A 20,399-nucleotide genomic window follows, 5' to 3' on the forward strand; every position below is an offset into this window, starting at 1 on the left:
AGTGAAGCGGACAATGGAGATGTTTCTATGTTGTTACTAACAGAAGTGTAGGAATTGAAACAAAAACTTACTGAGCAGATTTGTAAAGGAGGGGTATACAGGAGCAGGAGCTGCCGCAGCGGCTGCTGACGTCAGAACGACCGCGCTGGGATTGGACAGTCGGTCAGAACTGTAAAACGCTCCGGATTGGTGCGTTAGTGTACGCCACGCTAGGAGTGGAGAAATACAGGGTGACGTAGACGCTCCTTATTGGTGCGTTAGTGTGAGTCGCGCTGGGATTTGAGGATTGTGACAGTGACGTAGACGCTCTGAATTGGTGCGTTAGTGTGAGTCGCGCTGTGATTGGATAAAATAGCGGTACAGTTGTAAAGAGAGACTAGTGATACACGGAAGACAAGAAAATGTATTACGATCCACCAGAAAAAGTCATGGTTCGGAAGAATCAAGAAGTGGTTTAAGAAGGACAATCTGGTCAAAACTAGGGAAGGACAGTTACTTCCTCCACCGAGAACCCCTGCATCTTTTATGATTGCGAAATATGGGTATCATACTTGTATTTGGTTAGACAATTGGGTGAGATACACAAAGGAGGATGGAGTATTAGCTTTTCCAGAACATGGTTCATTTAATTTGGCTGTTTTGGGAAATTTGAGAGAGAAAATGATGAATTTAGAACCAAGACCTAGACCGACGCAGTTTGAGGCTTTGACGGAATGGGAAGACGAAATGCATGAACGAGAGAGACAAATAAATGGTAGAGGATATAGGTACCTGTTTGGCAGATCATATGGACATGAAACGCATAATGATCGAATGAGAAGATGGCGGGATGCGAGTGTGACTGAGGGTTTGTTCCCTGTAAGAACTGCAGGAGAGAATGAAGGACGAAAGTGCGTAGAAATATGTACATGTCCCATGGACAAGACAGGATATTTTGTCATTTACGAATGATTTACCTCGATTGCGCGAGAAGTCCGTCGAGTGGTACAGGCAGGTAGACAGGTTTGTAAAATTGTCTAAAGTACTATGGATTGATTTGAATAGTCTATTTGACATAATTGTACCAGCAGATTTATTGACAGAGTGCAATCTTATGATAAATTGGCCAACTCAGGAATAGCCTAGGGATCCTAAAACAGGAGCTCCAGACCCCGAGGTAATGAAGAAATATGAACAGGTTATGGTATTTTTGAAAAACAAGGTGCCCCCTAAAGAGACAGATTGGGTAAAAATTGATCGAACACATCAAGAAAGTAAAGAGTCAGTACATGCATATTATGAGAGGTTAATACTAGCTTTTAAGCAGTTTAGCGGAGATGAGAATCTGAGTGAAAAGGATTTGAGTCATTTTGTATACAGATTTGTATAGGGTGTACGTCCAGAAATTGGTGAAATGATTAAACAGCATACAGTAGATTGGCAAAACAAGAAAATAGACGAACTATTGAGACATGCTAAATATTTCAGTGATGAAATTGAAGCAAAACAGCAGAAACTAAAAGAGAAGGCAATGTGGGCACAGGTAAAAGTAGCAGAGAGACAAGAAGCACAGTTAGTCGAACAAGCAGGGTCAAAACCGAAATTTAATCCTAGGAAAAATAATGGGAATATTGAGGAAGCTAAAAAGAAATTTACGTGTCATAATTGCGGTAGGATAGGGCATTGGAAATCCAAGTGTAAATTTCCCCCAGGTACTAATAATGAAAATCCATCATTGAACCCACAGGTGCAGCATGAGGTGAGTGGTCAACAGCAGCAAGTTGTTACCCCACAGAATCAGGTGCCAAAACCGCCTTTTCCACAGAGCGGAAACTCACAGAAGTATAGTAGTGAATCGGGATTCTACAATGAAGAACAGGTAAATAAGCTGCCACGCGCTAGCGCTGTTTCGCAGTATTGGCTGCAACGCGATGAAAGTGACTCAGAAGAAAGCTATTGATGGTGCCGAAGGGAGGAAGGAGAGTGCGTACTTGGCGCAACTCTAGAAGTAGACCAGAAAGGACCATTTGTAGATGGGAAGGTTAATGATGAAAATATTACTTTCCTAGTGGATACTGGTGCTACTCGATCAACTGTTAGATCAGCTGATATTAAGAATCTTCCTCTCTCGGATGAAACGATCCAAGTAGTTGGTGTGTCCAACAGACAGATTAAACGTACCTTACAGAACCAGTGAAAGTTAGCTTAGGGAAATTTTCAGAAATGCACCGCTTTGTTGTGTGCGACACCAGTCCTGTGAATTTATTAGGTAGGGACCTGTTGTGCAAAATGAATTGCACTATATTCTGTACTCCGGATGGAATAGCTTTTGAAACACCAGACGATGATGTACTGTATAAGATGACCATAGCTAACAGAGAAAATGAGGTTACTGAAACATATGCTGTATTCAACCCTGATGAATTACCTAAAGAATTAAAACAGTCTGTAAAAGCGGAAGTTTGGGATTTCACTGGAGAAGATGTAGGACTAATGAGAAATGTAGATCCAATAGAAATAACAGTAAAGGAAGGAGTAACATACCTAAATGTCCCGCAATACAAATTGACACCTGAGATAATTGATGGAGTAACTCCTGTAAAAGAGAAAATGATCAGGCAAGGAATTTTGAGAGAAATAATGAGTAGTCCATGTAATTCACCAATAACGGGACTGAAAAAGCCTAATGGGAAATTCAGGATAGTGCAAGATCTGAGAAAGGTGAATAAAATTGTGGTATCATGTTCCCCATTGTACCGAATCCATCAGTGATCTTATAATAGATGCCCCATTGTTAGAAATGGCATTTTCTGGTTGGCTAAGGCTTGCGCCAAAGTCAGGCAGAAACCACCACTCTAGTCAGGGAAGGAAGTTACACGCCAAAGATAACCCCTGCTCACCCCCTTGGTAGCTTGGCACGAGCAGTCAGGCTTATCTCTGAGGCAAGGTGTAAAGCATTTGCACGCGCACCCAGCAACAACACCCAAGGCCCACCACAAAGGAAACTCCACACAAGGTATTATATAAAAATAGCCTTTGTATTATATCAAAACACATTAGATAAAAACACACACTTTACAATGTGCCAACAGGCACGGGCAGAATTTACAAGGGATTATATGTACAGGGGACAGGGCCACATGGACCACTGACAGGAATTAGCACTTTTGGAAATTAGCACTTAGAACATAGGAATAAAATTACTGTAGCACAAAATAACATATATAGCACACAACCAGTACTTACTGGTATCAGGTAAGTACCACCTACGCAACCCTAACCACCTTAGGAGAATGTCACGCAGGGAACTAGGACCTCACTAGCACCACCTGTACTAGGAGAAAACAAACAACCACCTAAGTATCACAATACCTGTAGGGGTAATAGAACGTTACACATGATGCATCACATTCAGAGGTGTAGGGAAGGAAAACACATGATGCATAAAATACATTCAGCGGTGTAAAACAATGGCACATGACGCATAAACACACATTCAGAGGTGCAGGAAAGGAACAATTGCGCCAATGTCACATAAGCCACCACCTGTGGCAGTCCCTAGGCCAACTGGTCTTGTCGGGGCTAAGACGCCCTGTGTCCCAATGTCAGGACCAGACTGCGCACGCAGTCAAGGCAAAGCGCAAAGTCACTGCGCACAACCTACACGTTGCAGCTGCCCACTAAGTGCTGGGCAGCTGTAAAACAATGATGCTGGGGCCAACGTTGGAGCCTCACCGGGCTCTGGGCATGACTAATGCCCCCAAGCAACGTAGGAGCCACGTGGGCTCAAGACCACAAGAAATGCCCCCTAGAGCCTCCGGGGCTCTGCACAACTCTGTGGGGCAAGGTGGGAGTGGCCCGCTGCCACCTGGGGCCACTCAATCGCTGATGCCCCTGTAACGTCGGAGCGTACTCGCGCTCTAGTCACTAACAAAATGCCCCCAAGATCGTTGGAGCCTCACCGCGCTCAAAATCAATGATGTCCCCCTTACGTGGGAGCGCCCCCCTTCTCTTAGGCGGGGGCCGCTCAGGGGATAGGCACCCACGACACACGCACGGAGTCCCCCAGCCCTTCCCTACTCACCGGGCTGTTCTGTGGGGACTCCGCTCCTCTGGTCTCCTTCTTTGCTGTCTCCTCGACGTGCCGGGCTCTCTAACTACACGGAGCCCTGCGGGTGTCGCGCTGCTGCCTCACTGCAGCGTGGGCTCCCGCTCACCGGCAGACTCTCGCGGTGGGGCTGGGCAGTCACGTCCTTCTCTCATCGGGGAAGTGCGGGGTAGGCTCCCGTCCGCTTCCTCCCACGACGCCCTCACTTCACCCGGGCACTTCTTCCGGCTGCACAGGAGCGCGGGGTAGGCACCCGTCCGCTTCCTGATTCCGGAACGAGGCTTCCGTCCCGCGGCCCGCCCCCCAGGGGACGCCTGACTTCCTTTTTCCTCGGCCGCGGCGGTGATTTCGAAACGGCGGCAATGAGGGGTGGGCTCCCTCAATAAAATCACTGCAATAAGCGGGGTGGCACCCGCGACAGCAGCAGTATGCGGGGTGGGCTCCCGCTAACCAAATATACAAGAATAAGCAGGGTGGGCTCCTGCTCGAGAATTTAGAAAAGAGCGCCAAGGGCTGCCAGAACGCCGTAAAATAACGAGGCAGGGTGAGGGGGAATCCCACACGGCGTAGATTGGCGCGGCAGGCCACCAGCAGTCCTTTTGGGCAGAAACACCGCGCTCCTCAGCACCAAAGTCAAGGGCTCCTTCAGGACAAAGAATAAAGCGCTCCCAGGCGCTGCAAGTAAAAGTCCAGCAACCAAAAGTCTTCAAAAGCAGGGGGGCAAAGACTGGGCCCAGGGGCCAGCTCACAGGGCCCTCCAGCAGGGAGGCAGTCCCCAGTGGCGGTCTCTCCTGGCGCCCAGCAGCAGCAGGCCCCCCTCAAGTTGGATCAGCAAGAGAACAACATCTGTGGGGACACAGCCCCATTTTTATACAGTAAAACCCTTGTTCTTGGTTCAGGGTGAGGGGGAAAACCAGTCGCAGCTGGTTGGGGAGCACCCTTGATGTGCTCAGCCCCTCACTCTATTCACTGGCAGGGCTAGGGTCGTCAGTCGCACCACAGGGGGCGGAGCCAGCATTGTGTGGGGAAAGCCCTGCCCTATTCAGGTCCAAGGTGCACTCCTCCCCAGCCATCAGCATGCTAATCTCACACTCACCACTGGGGCAGACCCAACCAGACTCCTGGAGCCAGGCTCACCAGCCAGCTCCAGCCAATCACACGCCAGACACACTGCACACAGAAGTGCCCACTTCTAGAAGTGGCACTTCCACACTAGGTACATGCATGCCGCACACATCATCGCGCAGCATTCAATCACACGAGTCCGCACATACCAAACTCGAGCCTGCACACCCCACGCATCAGGAACTACCAGGGACCCATACATTCCCCCATGCATTCCTATGGGAGGGCAGGCCAACTTCACTACACGCACGCACTTTACCCTGGGACACAGTGGTAAAGTGCGCAGAAACCAAAAATCACTACCACCAGGTCACCAATAAAAGCAAAAAGTTCAGGGGTGAACCTGCCAGAAGGGCGAAGTCCAACACCCATGATGCAGAATGGTATACAGTAATTGATCTGTGTCATGCTTTCTTTTCCATCCCATTGCACCACGACAATTTTTTCGTTTCGTTTAGGCGAATGTATTTTGGCATGGTGCCGAATCCCATAGGGGTATACAGAAAGCCCCTTAATATTTAATCAGTTATTGAAGAAGTCTTTGGAGAGTCTAGAAATGCCTGAAAATTCAGTGTTAGTTCAATACATTGACGACCTTTTGGTGGCGTCAAAAACACGTGAAGCTTGTGAGGTAGACACGATAGCCTTGCTGAATCATTTGGCAAATGGAGGACTTAAAGTGTCCCCATCAAAGTTACAGTTTTGCAAAAAGGAAGTACAGTACTTAGGACATAACATTGAGAAAGGACTAAGAAAAATAACAATAGACAGAATCAGACTTATATAAGGAATGAGAGCTCCCATGACTCAAAGAGAGTTGAGAATGTTCTTGGGAATGGTTGGATACTGTCGTCAGTGGATCAGCAATTTATCTTTGATTGCAAAACCTTTGGTACGACTGACGAGAAGTGATGTGAAAGATCCCATTGAGTTGAACAAGGAGGAACTGGCAACATTTAGAAAATTGAGAGATGGTTTGTGTGAAGCACCTGCATTAGGTATGCCTGACTATGAGAAAGAGTTTGAGTTGTGTTGCAGTGAGAGAAATGGATGTGCACTCTCTGTGTTGATACAGAAGCATGGAAAATTGAGGAGACCAATTGCATATTTTTCATCAATGCTTGATCCCGTAGCTGTAGCTTTACCTGGATGTTTGAAACCGGTAGCTGCAACTTGCCGAAGTTTGGAGCAGAGTGAAGGAATTGTGATGGGATATCCATTGAAAGTGTTTGTACCTCATGATGTAGCGATCCTGTTAACAAGGAGTCGTACCCAGTATATGACACACAGTCGGCTGACTAAGTATGAAAAGGTCATATTAGGAGCAACTAATGTGAGTCTTGCAAGATGTTTGAATGTGAATCCTGCAACATTGTTGCCTGATGCTGAGAATGTGGAAGTAAGAGACGAAGCAGATCATGATTGTTTGGATGTACTTGATTTTTGTACAAAACCACGACCAGATATAAAAGATGTACCTTTGCCAGAAAGTGATTTTGTGATGTTTGATGATGGGTCTTGCTTGAGAACAGATGAAGGAGTGCTGAGTGCAGTGTATGCAGTGTGCACAGTCGCAGCAGTAATAGAAGCATCCTATTTGAAAGGATTAAAATTGGCCCAAGTAGCAGAGCTTGTGGCTTTGACTAGAGCATGCAAGATTGGCAAAATTGTGAGAGTGACTGTGATAACTGACAGCCAGTATGGCTTTGGAGTTGTCCACGATTTTGGCCAACTATGGCTACAAAGAGGTTTCCTAACCTCGAGTGAAACTCCTATTAAGAATGCTGAAGTGGTTGGAAAGTTGCTTGAGGCGATACAGCTGCCTAGACAATTGGCTGTTGTAAAATGTGCTGCTCATAGTCAAAGTGGTGATTATATCGCCACAGGAAACAGATATGCCAATGACATGGCACAGTATTGTGCACGTAATCAGAATTCGGTCAATCGGGCTAAGGAAAGAGAAATGTCTTCTTGCTCATTGATGTTTACTAACATTGTAGGAACTTGGGAAGACGTAAGACAGTTACAAGAAGAGGCAGGAGATGAAGAAATGAAACAGTGGGTAAAAGCAGGATGTGCACCAAGAGAGAAGGATCATGTGTGGGTCTATCGAGATGGAAGACCAGTTATGCCTGATAGCATGATGTCTACCATGGCATGGATATATCATGGCCAGGGACACATAGGGCGAGACGCCATGATCAGGTCATTTAAGCAGACCTGGTACAATGCAAAATTCAGACTTGTAGCAGAAAGTCTTTGTCAAAGATGCCTAATATGTCAGCAATACAATCCTGGGAGAAAGACAGTAGTGAGTCTGGGAACAATAGGTCGAGAAGGAGGGTCTTTCACCAGAATGCAAGTAGATTTCATTGAGATGCCTCCCTGTAACAGACTGAGGTATGTTTTGGTTGTGGTCTGCCTATTCTCTAGTTGGGTTCCATGATGGAATATCGTTAACATAAATGTCGTCAGAAATAAATATCGTCACTAAAATATCGCTTACATTAATATCGTCATCCTATACTTAAACAAGAATTCACACAAATATCGATTTTTTTTTATCGACAACCCTAATATCGTTCACACTAATATCTACAACATAAATATCGACTACTACATTATCGACTTTATTTTAAATATCATTACCTTAGACATTTATATCGACTACACTAACATCGACGACCTATCTGCTTATAGAAATATACAAAAAATATCGTCTTTTTATTACCAACTCGATATGCACGATTCTTTTATTTTACTCACTTGTTTTTACTATTTTACTTTACAAAACTATTCACACATATAATTATTTAGTTATCCTAATACTTATTGATATAAAAATATATAATATATGTTAAAAAAAATTACATTTACTGATACTATCATACACTCCGATGGCCTAAATGTGAAACACATTTCATTATTTTCTACATATAAACTATTTACATATAAAACAAAAAAGCACATATAAAACTTTTTACAATGTACTTTAACAAACAAATAGTGATGCAACAAACTCTTACGAAAATAACGGTTTTCTAATTCGAAATTACGTTCTCGACCAATGATTTTGAAATTTCACTAATTGAACCAATCAAAACCTACCATTAATTAACTCACTAATATAAAAACAATTACACACTTAACGTAATTTACCATTTTTGGCACAAACTTGGAGAAAAACGGTTACCTTGCTGAGAGAAGAGAATACAAACCTACGACTACAACTACAAAACGTCATACTACACTTCAAGTAAGTAAAATCCCATTGCTTTTTTCATTCGAACTTAGCAAAAAGTAGATAAACTCCCTAATTTAAAAACTGTTCTTCTTTAGAGTGAAAACAAAACATGTTGAACTTATCAACAACGACCAAAAAATTAGATGTAAAAACATTTATAAACTACCTTATCCATGTCTACTTAGATAGCTGATAAAAATTATTTAAACTTGCTAAGTAAATGTACTATTTACTTCATATGTTAACAACTACTATCATCCAAATACTATAAGTAACACAATGATTATTTTTTCCACAGACTCTACAAAATTATTTACCTATCTACAACTACACTACCAACATCTTCTACTACATCAAGTAAGTATAGTCACTGTATGTATAACAATTCTGAAAGTAAAATCAAACACCTATAACACTAAATCATGTCTTTCAATTATTCTTTAACACTACTACAGAACTTAAAAATAAGAAAATTCAGAAAGAGAAATAAAAATAAAAGAATTACCAGTGAAGCCACATAGTAAGTATATGTTCACGCTTTTTCCTGCTCTTATACACATCTCTGTAAATCGTCTTCAATGTTCTTAAAAATACATATATATATTTTCCACAGATCTACCTTAGACATGGCAACTGGAGCTACTTTCATTACTTCGCAAAAAGGGAAACTAATGCTGAACTACATGGGTTACACCTACACCCAAGAAAGAGTAAAAGCGAATAAGACCCATTGGAAATGTAGCAAATATTACTCAAGTGCATGCTATGGTAGAGCAACAACTGTTGATAACAATGTGGTAAATGTACGTGAGCATAACCACCCACCAAATGTAACAGAAGTGGAAGTTAGAGAAGCACTGGAAACATTGAAAGATTCTAGTAAAGGATCACAAGAAACAAGCACTAGTATTTTGAAAAATGTTTTAAGCAAAGTGCCAGAACATGTGACAGGACAGCTACCTTCTATTCCCAACTTAAAAAGATTAATTTCAAAAACTAAACGTGCTTCAGATCCAACTCCACCAACGCTAGAAAGTTTTAAGGATATAAAAATATATCCTGAATATACCATTACACATAATGAGGATAAATTCCTAATGTATGACAACCAGAGTCATGACAAACGAGTTTTACTTTTTGCTACTAATAGTAATTTGCAAAAACTTAAATCATGTGAAACATGGATGATGGACGGGACTTTTAAAGTTTGTCCCAAACCTTTCTATCAACTTTACACCATCCATGGGGAATACCAAGATACAAATATCCCTCTAATTTATACTCTGCTGCCAAACAAAACAAATACTACCTACGTTGAACTTTTAACAAAGATCAAAGAATTAACAGATAATTACTATCCTCAAAGAATTATAATTGACTTTGAAATAGCCATGATTCAAGCTATCCTTAAGATATATCCCCATACCTCAATACAAGGTTGTTATTATCACTACAACCAAAGTATATGGAGGCACTTACAAAAATCTACCTTAAGCATTGAATATTATACAAACAGTCACTTTGCTTATCAAATAAAAAAGTTGATTGCATTGGCATATGTACCAACAACAGAAGTAGCTAACTACTACAATTTATTAATTGACAGCCCTTTCTACCGCACCAATGAGAAAATACTAACTCCCTTCTTGGACTATTTTGAAGATACCTGGGTTGGAAGATTACATCGTTCAGGCCACCGTAGACAACCTAAATTTCAAATTCCATGGTGGAATGTGTATGCTAGTACAATAGCACAGAAAGCTAAAACTAACAACGCAGTTGAAGGATGGCATAATGCCTTCCAAGCCACTTTAGGAAGAAGTCAACCAACACTTCACAAACTAATCCAAAGCATTAAAAAAGAACAAAGCTACCAAGAACTCAGAATAGAGCAATCCCTTTCTAAAATTGGCCCTAAACTAAGTAAACAAACATTAAATATGTACGAATATCTCCAGCAAAAAACTAGACTGTACCCAAGTATAAAAGGTCTAGCATACTTAGACCTAATAGCTAAATCCATCCTTTAAATATAAATTTACCATGTTTAGTAATAATTTACTTTTTATTCTTAAAAAACAAATGAATATTGTAAAATATACATTAATATGTTCAATAGAATTATATATTAATTGTTTATTGTATATTAAAAAATGTTTTTCATTGTTAAATATTTTTCTCAGATGTTAAAAAATGTAAATTTATGTTATGTACATATCGTGATAAAATCAATGTCATAAAAAATATGTAATATATTAAATTTTTATAAAAAATATAAAAATTTAATATACTAATGTATGCATAATTGAAACTGTATTTATGTACAAAACTGCAATATAATTTGTTAACAAAAATTATATTAAATGTTTTATAAAATGTTCAAAATCTTTGCAGTAACAAATTAAACTATGAATAAAAAAAAGATCTAAAAATTGTTATTTCTTAATTTAGAAACTTGTCATATGTATGTAAAAATGTTATAAAAATGTTTTTAATTTATATTGTTGAAATGAATATTACATGACATATATTATTCTTATTAAAAATAGTAAATAGATAATGCTGGATAATAAACCATAATAATTAACTATTCTAACTCCAATCCTACGTAAGTCAGGGTAAATGGTGGATAGTAAACCATTATAATTAACTATTCGAACTGCAAACAAAACATAAGTCAAGGAAAGTGCTGGATTGTAAACCATAATAATTTACTAATCTAACTCCAATCCAACATAAGTCAGGGAAAGTGCTGGATTGTAAACCATAATAATTTACTATTCTAACTCCAATCCAACATAAGTCAGGGAAAATGCTGGATAGTAAACCATAATAAATTACTATTCTAACTCCAAACATAACATAACTCAGGGAAAGTGCTGGATAGTAAACCATAATAAATTACTATTCTAACTCCAATCCAACATAAGTCAGGGAAAGTGCTGGATAGTAAACCATAATAAATTACTATTCTAACTCCAAACATAACATAAGTCAGGGAGAGTGCTGGATAGTAAACCATAATAAATTACTATTCTAACTCCAATCCAACATAAGTCAGGGAAAGTGCTGGATTGTAAACCATAATAATTTACTATTCTAACTCCAATCCAACATAAATCAGGGAAAGTGCTGGATTGTAAACCATAATAATTTACTATTCAAAGTCCAATCCAACATAAGTCAGGGAAAGTGCTGGATAGTAAACCATAATAAATTACTATTCGAACTCCAAACATAACATAACTCAGGGAAAGTGCTGGATAGTAAACCATAATAAATTACTATTCTAACTCCAAACATAACATAACTCAGGGAAAGTGATGGATAGTAAACCATAATAAATTACTATTCAAACTCCAATCCAACATAAGTCAGAGAGAGTGCTGGATAGTAAACCATAATAAATTACTATTCAAACTCCAATCCAACATAAGTCAGGGAAAGTGCTGGATAGTAAACCATAATAAATTACTATTCTAACTCCAAACATAACATAAGTCAGAGAGAGTGCTGGATAGTAAACCATAATAAATTACTATTCAAACTCCAATCCAACATAAGTCAGAGAAAGTGCTGGATAGTAAACCATAATAAATTACTATTCTAACTCCAAACATAACATAAGTCAGGGAGAGTGCTGGATAGTAAACCATAATAAATTACTATTCTAACTCCAATCCAACATAAGTCAGGGAAAGTGCTGGATAGTAAACCATAAAAAATTACTATTCTAACTCCAAACATAACATAAGTCAGGGAGAGTGCTGGATAGTAAACCATAATAAATTACTATTCTAACTCCAAACATAACATAAGTCAGGGAGAGTGCTGGATAGTAAACCATAATAAATTACTATTCTAATTCCAATCCAACATAAGTCAGGGAAAGTGCTGGATAGTAAACCATAACAAATTACTATTCTAACTCCAATCCAACATAAGTCAGGAAATGTGCAGGTTAGTAAACAATATACATTTTTCTATCTAAATTATTTTTTATACCCTATTACCCTATAATACCAAAATAACGCTTCTTCAATATTAATTTAATATTTTTTATTAATATTAAAAAATAAATTTCATGTAAAATTTAAAATTTCGAAGTTAAATTTTGATTTCATGATAAATTTCTAATTTATTAATATTTTCTACACTTTTAAAACACGACATTTTTAAATTACTACCCACCCTAATCCCCTATAATACCAAAAACCCGCTCCTAAAATATTTTTTGGGAAGTTTAAAATTTAATTACAAATTTAATTTGGTGAACAATTCGAAATTTCTAATTAAAATTTCGATTTCTTAATTATTTTCTAATATTTTTATATTTTAGAAATTTTGTAAAAACCAAATTTTAAATTACTACCCACCCTTATCCCCTATAATACCAATAACCCGCTCCTAAAATTTTTTTGGGGAATTTTAAAATTTAATTACAAATTTAATTTCGTGAACAAATCGAAATTTCTAATTAAAATTTCGATTTCTTAATTATTTTCTAATATTTTTATATTTTAGAAATTTTGTAAAAAACAAATTTTAAATTACTACCCACCCTTATCCCCTATAATACCAATAACCCGCTACTAAAATTTTAACAATTCTTTTGTAGAAAATATTTTTTAACACATATTATTACTAGTAGGAGTTTTGTAAGTTTTTTAAAAACATAATACATATTTTTTTATAAATTTTATAACAACTTATATTTTTCTGTCGATATTATATGAAACGACATTTTGATCAACGATATTCTGTTCATCGATATTTTTTCTTGACGATATTTTTGTCATTCTCAAGAAACGATATTTTTTACAAAGATATTTTCTATTACGATATTTTTCACAGTCGATATTCTTACCACGATATTAATGCTAGTCGATATTTTCCCGTCGATATTCTATCTTTATACCCTCTAGTTGGGTGGAAGCATTCCCAACAAGGAGAAACGATGGGATGACAGTAGCCAAGCTACTGCTGAGAGAGTTCATCCCTAGGTTTGGGTTCCCAGTGACAATTGAATCAGACCGAGGAGGACATTTTCATAATGAGATCGTAAAATTAATTTGTGAAGCATTGAATGTACAACAGAAACTACATTGTGCCTACCGACCAGAGGCTTCTGGTGTGGTTGAACAGATGAATGGTACTATCAAAAATAGAATAGGGAAAATGTGTTTAGCCACCGGTATGAAATGGCCTGATGTCTTGCCTCTGGTACTCATGACTATTAGATCAATTCCAGACAGAACTACAAGATTAAGTCCTCATGAAATAATCATGGAACGAGCCATGAGACACGTATTTATACCAGTCAACAAGCTGATGACTATAACTGATGACATGGTGTTGGGATACTGTAAAAGCCTGGCTGACGCAGTTCATTCTGTGTTTCATCAGGTTGGAGCGGATGCCACCACCCTTGAAAAGAAGCCAGCCCATGATCTGAACCCAGGTGACTGGGTACGGATAAAGGTCCACAGTAGAAGAAATTGTTTGGTTCCAAGGTGGGGAAAGCCAAGACAAGTCATTCTGACCATGACAACACATGTGAAGTGTGCTGGTCTGAAAAACTGGATCCATGCAAGTCACACATTGAGAATTCCAAATCCAGTGGATAGCACAGAAAAAGAATATTTTGATGAATCAGAATCAAGTACTGAGTCAGATGATGAAGAGTCAAAAACATGAGAAAATTCTGAAAGGGGGGAAACAGAACCAAGTCTAACTTTAGTCCCCAGAAGTAGCTCTCTGAGAAGAAGATTGCAGATTTCTGAATCCAGTGATTTTGGAAACGAACGGGAAACACAAGGTTCTAGAAAAGAACACAGGAAGAAAAGAGGGAAAGATACTGAAGAAACGATAAAAGAAATTTGTGAACAGGAAGTACCAGATGAGAGACTGAGAGAAATTCCACCTGAAATAACAAATTTAAGTGAACAAGGGACAGGTACAGAGAGAGAGGGACAGATTTCTGCGGAAGACCCCCGAGGAGGTGTAGGGAACTGCAACATCCAGTTAGGTGAAAGGACAAGTAGCCAGCAGAAAGATTGCGTGTCGGAGACCCGAGGAGGGACAGAAGTAGGGAAAACAAAACAAGTGGTGGAAGAGGAAATTGTTGAAAAGACAAAGCAAGTTGAGACAGAGTCTGAAGAGAGTGAAAATGAAATACCTGAAGGGCGAGTTCTAAGAAAGAGAGCTTGGTGGAATGAAAAGAACGACAAAGGAAGTAAAGTAAAAAGAGTTGCAAAGGATGACATTTGGCCCAATAAAATAAAGAAATTGAGATATCGACTGACACAAGTGAATTCACCAAGAGCTGAACAGGTGAATGAAGTAACAAGTCAAGAAACATCAAAAGAAGACGAAACAACTGAGAATAAAGACAGTAAAAGAACGAGGAAACCTAACCAGAAGTATAAGTCACCGGAATGGACGTACGTGGCTCTGCCTGAAAAGGGAGAAGAGGCAGATAGTCAAGGAAATCCAGAGGAGGCTGTACTGAAAGTGGTTGAAGAAGAGGAAGAATCGGAAATCCTGAGAGTTCTCTTGTCCGACATTGGAGAAGAAGGAACGGAAGTTCAGGAAATTCTGTATTTGGATGATGAGAGGAAAGTGAAGAATAATGAGATGCCAAACTGAATAGATCAAGAAAGCTGTTGATGAAGAAAATAAGAAATTAAGTCAAAAGATAGATACTGGTAGAGCCAAATAGGTGTTTAGAGCCATAGGTTAGAAAACTAGTTGTGAAGTGAAAGAGGCTAAGTCAAAAGACGCGGTCCATTTTAATAAAGATGGCTAACATAGATAGTAGCAAAGGTAGATGTACATTCATGAAAAGATGGTGTAAAATGTGTTGTTGTTGTACAGGATTATTAATACTTTTATGGAGCATCCTTGCTCTTCTTATTTCTTTTAAAGTCACTATAGATACATTAGAAGGACATAGTGAGAACAAAACTAATATAGGGAAGATTCAAAAGGGAGTTCCGACTAGAATAGATAACAATTATTTACATAAAGACAGGTCAATAACAGATTTTTCTAATAATGTGTTTTCAAACTTATTGGATGAATATGTAAAGACAAGGGATGTAAGGGACTGCTACGTATGCATGCAGTTACCTGCCTCTGTTTCTGAAGGAGTGACTTATCATCACCTTCCAGCAACGTATGGAATAACATGTAGTGTAATAGCTAGTTTATTTTATCAGACAGGAAAATTAGAATATTATTTTTCAGATGTAGATAACATCTTTGCGCAAGTGCCTGCCTTTAACAAACTAAACAAGGTAAAACCTGCTAGGATATTAGGTGAATTTTTCTTAGAAACTAAAGAACTAACATTAGAATATATTTTTAGAAACAATTTGACGTGCAGTTTGAAGAAAGAGGAAAGGAAATTCTTAGACATGGTTGAAGAAAGGAGACTGAAAATGCAAAGAAAGGCAGTAGAAGGGAAAGTTGAGAAAACAGTCTGGGATGTAGAAAGGGAAAAACATTTTGAAAGGTGAAGCTAGTCCAACCATAGCTTTAGATTGGCCTCAGAAATGGAAATTTTGCATTCGAAGGAATCAAACTGTGTATGATAATTATTTTCTAGGTAATAGTGAGTGCCATGTTACATACCGAATCATGGGTGGATGGGGATTTAAAGGCGGAAAAGATCCAGTCTTTCCTGGATTATATTTTATTTGTGGCAACAGGGCATTTTATCGTTTGCCAGACCATTGGTATGGCACATGTTATGTGGGCCTGGTTTTTCCGAATTTTTTTTATATGGATAGAGGAGAAGATGGTGTACATAGTTTAAGTAATCATTTAGTTCGTAGTAAGAGAGAATCTTGGACAGAAATTGTAGGTGACAATTTTGGAGCATTGATACCTGCAGTGGGAATATCTCTGAATGCAAACAAAATTAGAAGACTTTCAACAGTAGTGGATCGCTTGTCAACAAGCACCGCTGGAGGATTTTTATTGGTAGACACTGAAATGGTTGCCATGCGTGCTATGGTAATGCAAAATCGACTTGCTCTTGATATATTATTGGCAAAAGAGGGTGGAGTCTGTGGAATGCTGAAGGTTCAACATTGTTGTACTTACATTCCTGACGAAAGTAAAGATCTGAAAATTTGTTTTAGGAATATTACTGAATTGCATGATGAAATTGTACCACTGGAGGTTGAAGGTGTTTGGGAAAAGATCGGAAAGAAAATAGCTGCTATTAAAAATTTCTTAGTAAAGCTTGGTAGTACATTTATAGGTAAAATATTGTTTCCATTAACATGTGTGATTTTCATAATTTTAGTGATAAGATTTGGTTGTATCTGTTGTAGAAATAATAAAAGCAAGAAAAGGGTAAAAAGCGAAAAATTAAGAAGAAAAGACAAGAAACAAGAAAGAGAATTTGAGGAGATAGAATTGGAAGAGTGGAAGGAGAGTATGTATGAATCAGCAAGAAGAGGAGACGTGGGTGAAACTGAATTATGATTAAGAGCAAGAAAACATTTTAAAAATCCGTAAAAGACAGAACAACGTTTTTGGTTGGTGGGAATGGTGATAAAATCACCAAAGGGGGGATTGCTGGAGCGGGTAATTCAAAAAATGTTGTATACCCTCCCCATTTTGCATGTTATGCTAATTAAATTAGTTAATTATAATCAAACTAATGGATTGAAGTGGAAATTATTAATCAATATTATTAATAACTGAAATACACGTGGGATTGCTTTGCATGACTTAATTAATTCGTAAACTAAATTATGGAAGCATACTAATGATAGACAATCAGAATATTGCATGATATATGTTGCTTTTGTGATGTATTTGTGATTTGTGCTTTATTCAGTAAGTATAAACCGCTTCAGTGTTGCTTTCTGCTAGATAAATACACACACATATGGGTATTAGCGAGGGAATAACAATTTATTAGTCATTTTTATGTATTAATTACATTTTGTGTTTCTTTTGCTTACGTTGATCATTTGGGCCTGCCACAAAATGGCTGCCTCCGGTACCTAACTTGACTGACGATGCTACACAAGGTTTTGGGTGAAATGCGCCTGCGCTAACGCCAGCTGCAGTGGCTTCGTCATGACCCTAACCAGACTGTACCCACCAAGGTCGCCCTCGGAAGCAAGCCAGCTTTTCGAAAGAACAATAAGACGCCTTTTAAAACTGGAACAAGCAAGACTGATGATCTAAGAGACATTATTTCGTGAGAACCCTGTCAGACGATCTCTAATTGTCCAATCAGAGGAGCTGGAAACCAATATTTGTTACTTTCTGGCAATGATTTTACTATAAATTTTGGTAGAATAGAGAGGTTGGTGCTGGTTCGTTTTGGCTTTTCTCGTTTTCCTGACGTTATGCTGACGGAGAGGACGGTGACGCTGCAGGACAGCTGTTTCCCTGAATCTTTGACAGACTGAATTAATGCCCAAACTCCTGATGAATAGAAATTACTAAATTTGATGGGCATAGATTTGCGAGACTACCGGATTTGACTTAGAGGACGACAATTAGCCAGAATAGGTAAATATGATGATTGGCGGCTTGAATAAACAAATGATTTAATTTGCATTCATTAGATAAAGATTGAATTGATTAACCACAGAATGAGTTGGGTTGTTTATTCATTGAAAATGTATTAATAAAAGGTAAATTAGAGAATTGGAAGTCAACCTAAACCAACAACTAACTGATCCATCCCGATTTATGAGAGGAATACTAAGGGTAAAGTTCAGGGCCTAATGAGTATCAGAAGATTGCGTAGATTTGTTGCTCATTAGGGTAAAGCGGTAATTCCTTTCATAACAGCGTTTGGAAGATAATCGCCTCCCGAGAAACACAGATTGATGGTGAGTGAATGTTGGTGTTATGGGCCCCACCAGCAAATGTATGGTTAGTGTGTGTTTGTGAGATCTTTGGTCTGTGACGGAAGGAGGGATTTGTATTCCACGCTGCAGCAGTACAAAGGCATGGAACACTGAGGACCAGCTGGCAACAGCAGGATGGTTCTTCTCGGATAGTGGTTTGGAACCATATATGAAAACAATGTTCATTTTTTTGTGGTGTTTGAACATTTCATTATTCAGGGACTGCTTTGAGAGCACACGGATAATTTGCTGAAGTGCAGTCAAATTCTGAGACGCCATTAAAGGCTTATCAGCAAAAAAAGCAGACTGAAAACCATACTCTAAGTACCCTGTTATCACCATTTTTTGTAATTACGTGATCTCTAATAAATGCTAAAACAGTCTCTAGCCCGGCCTAAAAAAAATAATACCTGTAATTTAGACCTTTTGTTATTTACCACTGACACATCCTTCATCTTCCAGACATAACTGACTATTCTAAGAGTATCTCACAGTCAGAGAATCTCTGCACAGGTCCATTGCAGTACACTAAATATAAACAACATTCAAGAAGCGTTTGAGCCAGCAGAAGTGTGTGGGTGTAAACAACTGCAGATAGAATACAGAGTAGATCTCGGTTAAAGGTTGTGTATTCTTTTGTACAAAAAATCTGCAGTAGAAAACTTCATGTTTGAACTTCATTTTCATTTAGCACAAACGTTTTCGCTGATACACTGAGCGAGTAAAGAATTTGATATTGTGTCACTGATAATTTTCATTAAGCAAAGTCTGATGTCTTATGACGCTTCTCCTTTGAGATACGATTTGAATATTATTTTTTATATGGAGTATTTTCTGTCCTTGAAAACACAAAAATCTGAAGAATCAGGTGTAAGAAATTGGGTTACTTTTTGAGGGGGTTGAAACCCTACTCAAGCAGGAACCACAATCCTTGCCAGGGTGAAGTCATTCTTCATAGGCCTTAAGACATTGAACCACACAAAGTTTAGCATTGTCAGGAAAAGCATGATAGTCTACGCTGCGTGACATGGTTTTAGTTCTAGACGTGATATTAAAAGAAACTCCCTCCGGAGTAAATACTCTACCTGTAATATCTAGAGCCTTAACATCCGAAGAACGTCTACAAGCCAGGCATAGCAACATGGCCAATTTGGTTGATAATTGTTTCCTAGACAACATGTTGTTGTTGGGCCATCGGTTAAACAGGGAAAGAACCAGCGAGACATCCCACAAGGAAGAATATTTTGGCTTGGGTGGATTAGCTACTCTGATACCCTTTAAGAGTTTACATACTAGAGGATGCATCCCGACTGGTTTGCCCTCAATCGGAGAGTGGCTCGCCGATATGGCTGAACGGAAATTGTTAACAGAGCGATACGCTAAACCTTCAGAAGCTTTTTCGGACAGGAAGTTTACAACGAAGGGTAAGTCTGCCCCCACGGGATCCACATGGTGTCCCATGCACCAACGAACCCAGCACCCTCAGGCTGAAGAATACCGCTTCCTGGTAGAGGGGGCCCACACTTGGTTGATTTGGCATTTGCCAACGCTGCCGGAAAGTCTCCAGGCCATCAGAGACAGCTGCCCTGATGGTACCATCGGGTGCATCTACCCATGAGGGTCCTGGAGCATCATCGAGGACCATGGGATCCTCCTGGGGAAGTCGCAACTCACCTCCAGCAGTAACAGGAACCAAGGCTGCGACATCCACAAGGGAGTCACCAATATCACCTCCGCCTTCTGGCGCATCACATGTGTGAACACGCGATGAATGAGAATGAAGGGTGGAAACGCATAATTCAAACTCGGGGTCCAATCCTGTGAAAAGGCATCCGTCGCTAGAGCTAATGGGTCCGGCCTCCAGCTGAAAAACTTTGTCATTTGGCGATTCAGTCTGGAGGCAAACAGGTCGATCTCGCAAAGACCCCATATCCCCTGCAAGCACTGAACTACCTGTGGGTGAAGCTGCCAGTTGCTGAAGTCCTTGAGGTGGCGGGAATTCCAATCCGCCACTACATTCGACTGACCCGGAATGTATTCGGCTAGCACCGAAATCTGA

Source organism: Triturus cristatus, chromosome 10, assembly GCF_964204655.1.
Source record: "Triturus cristatus chromosome 10, aTriCri1.1, whole genome shotgun sequence".
Classification (NCBI taxonomy): Eukaryota; Metazoa; Chordata; class Amphibia; order Caudata; family Salamandridae; genus Triturus; species Triturus cristatus.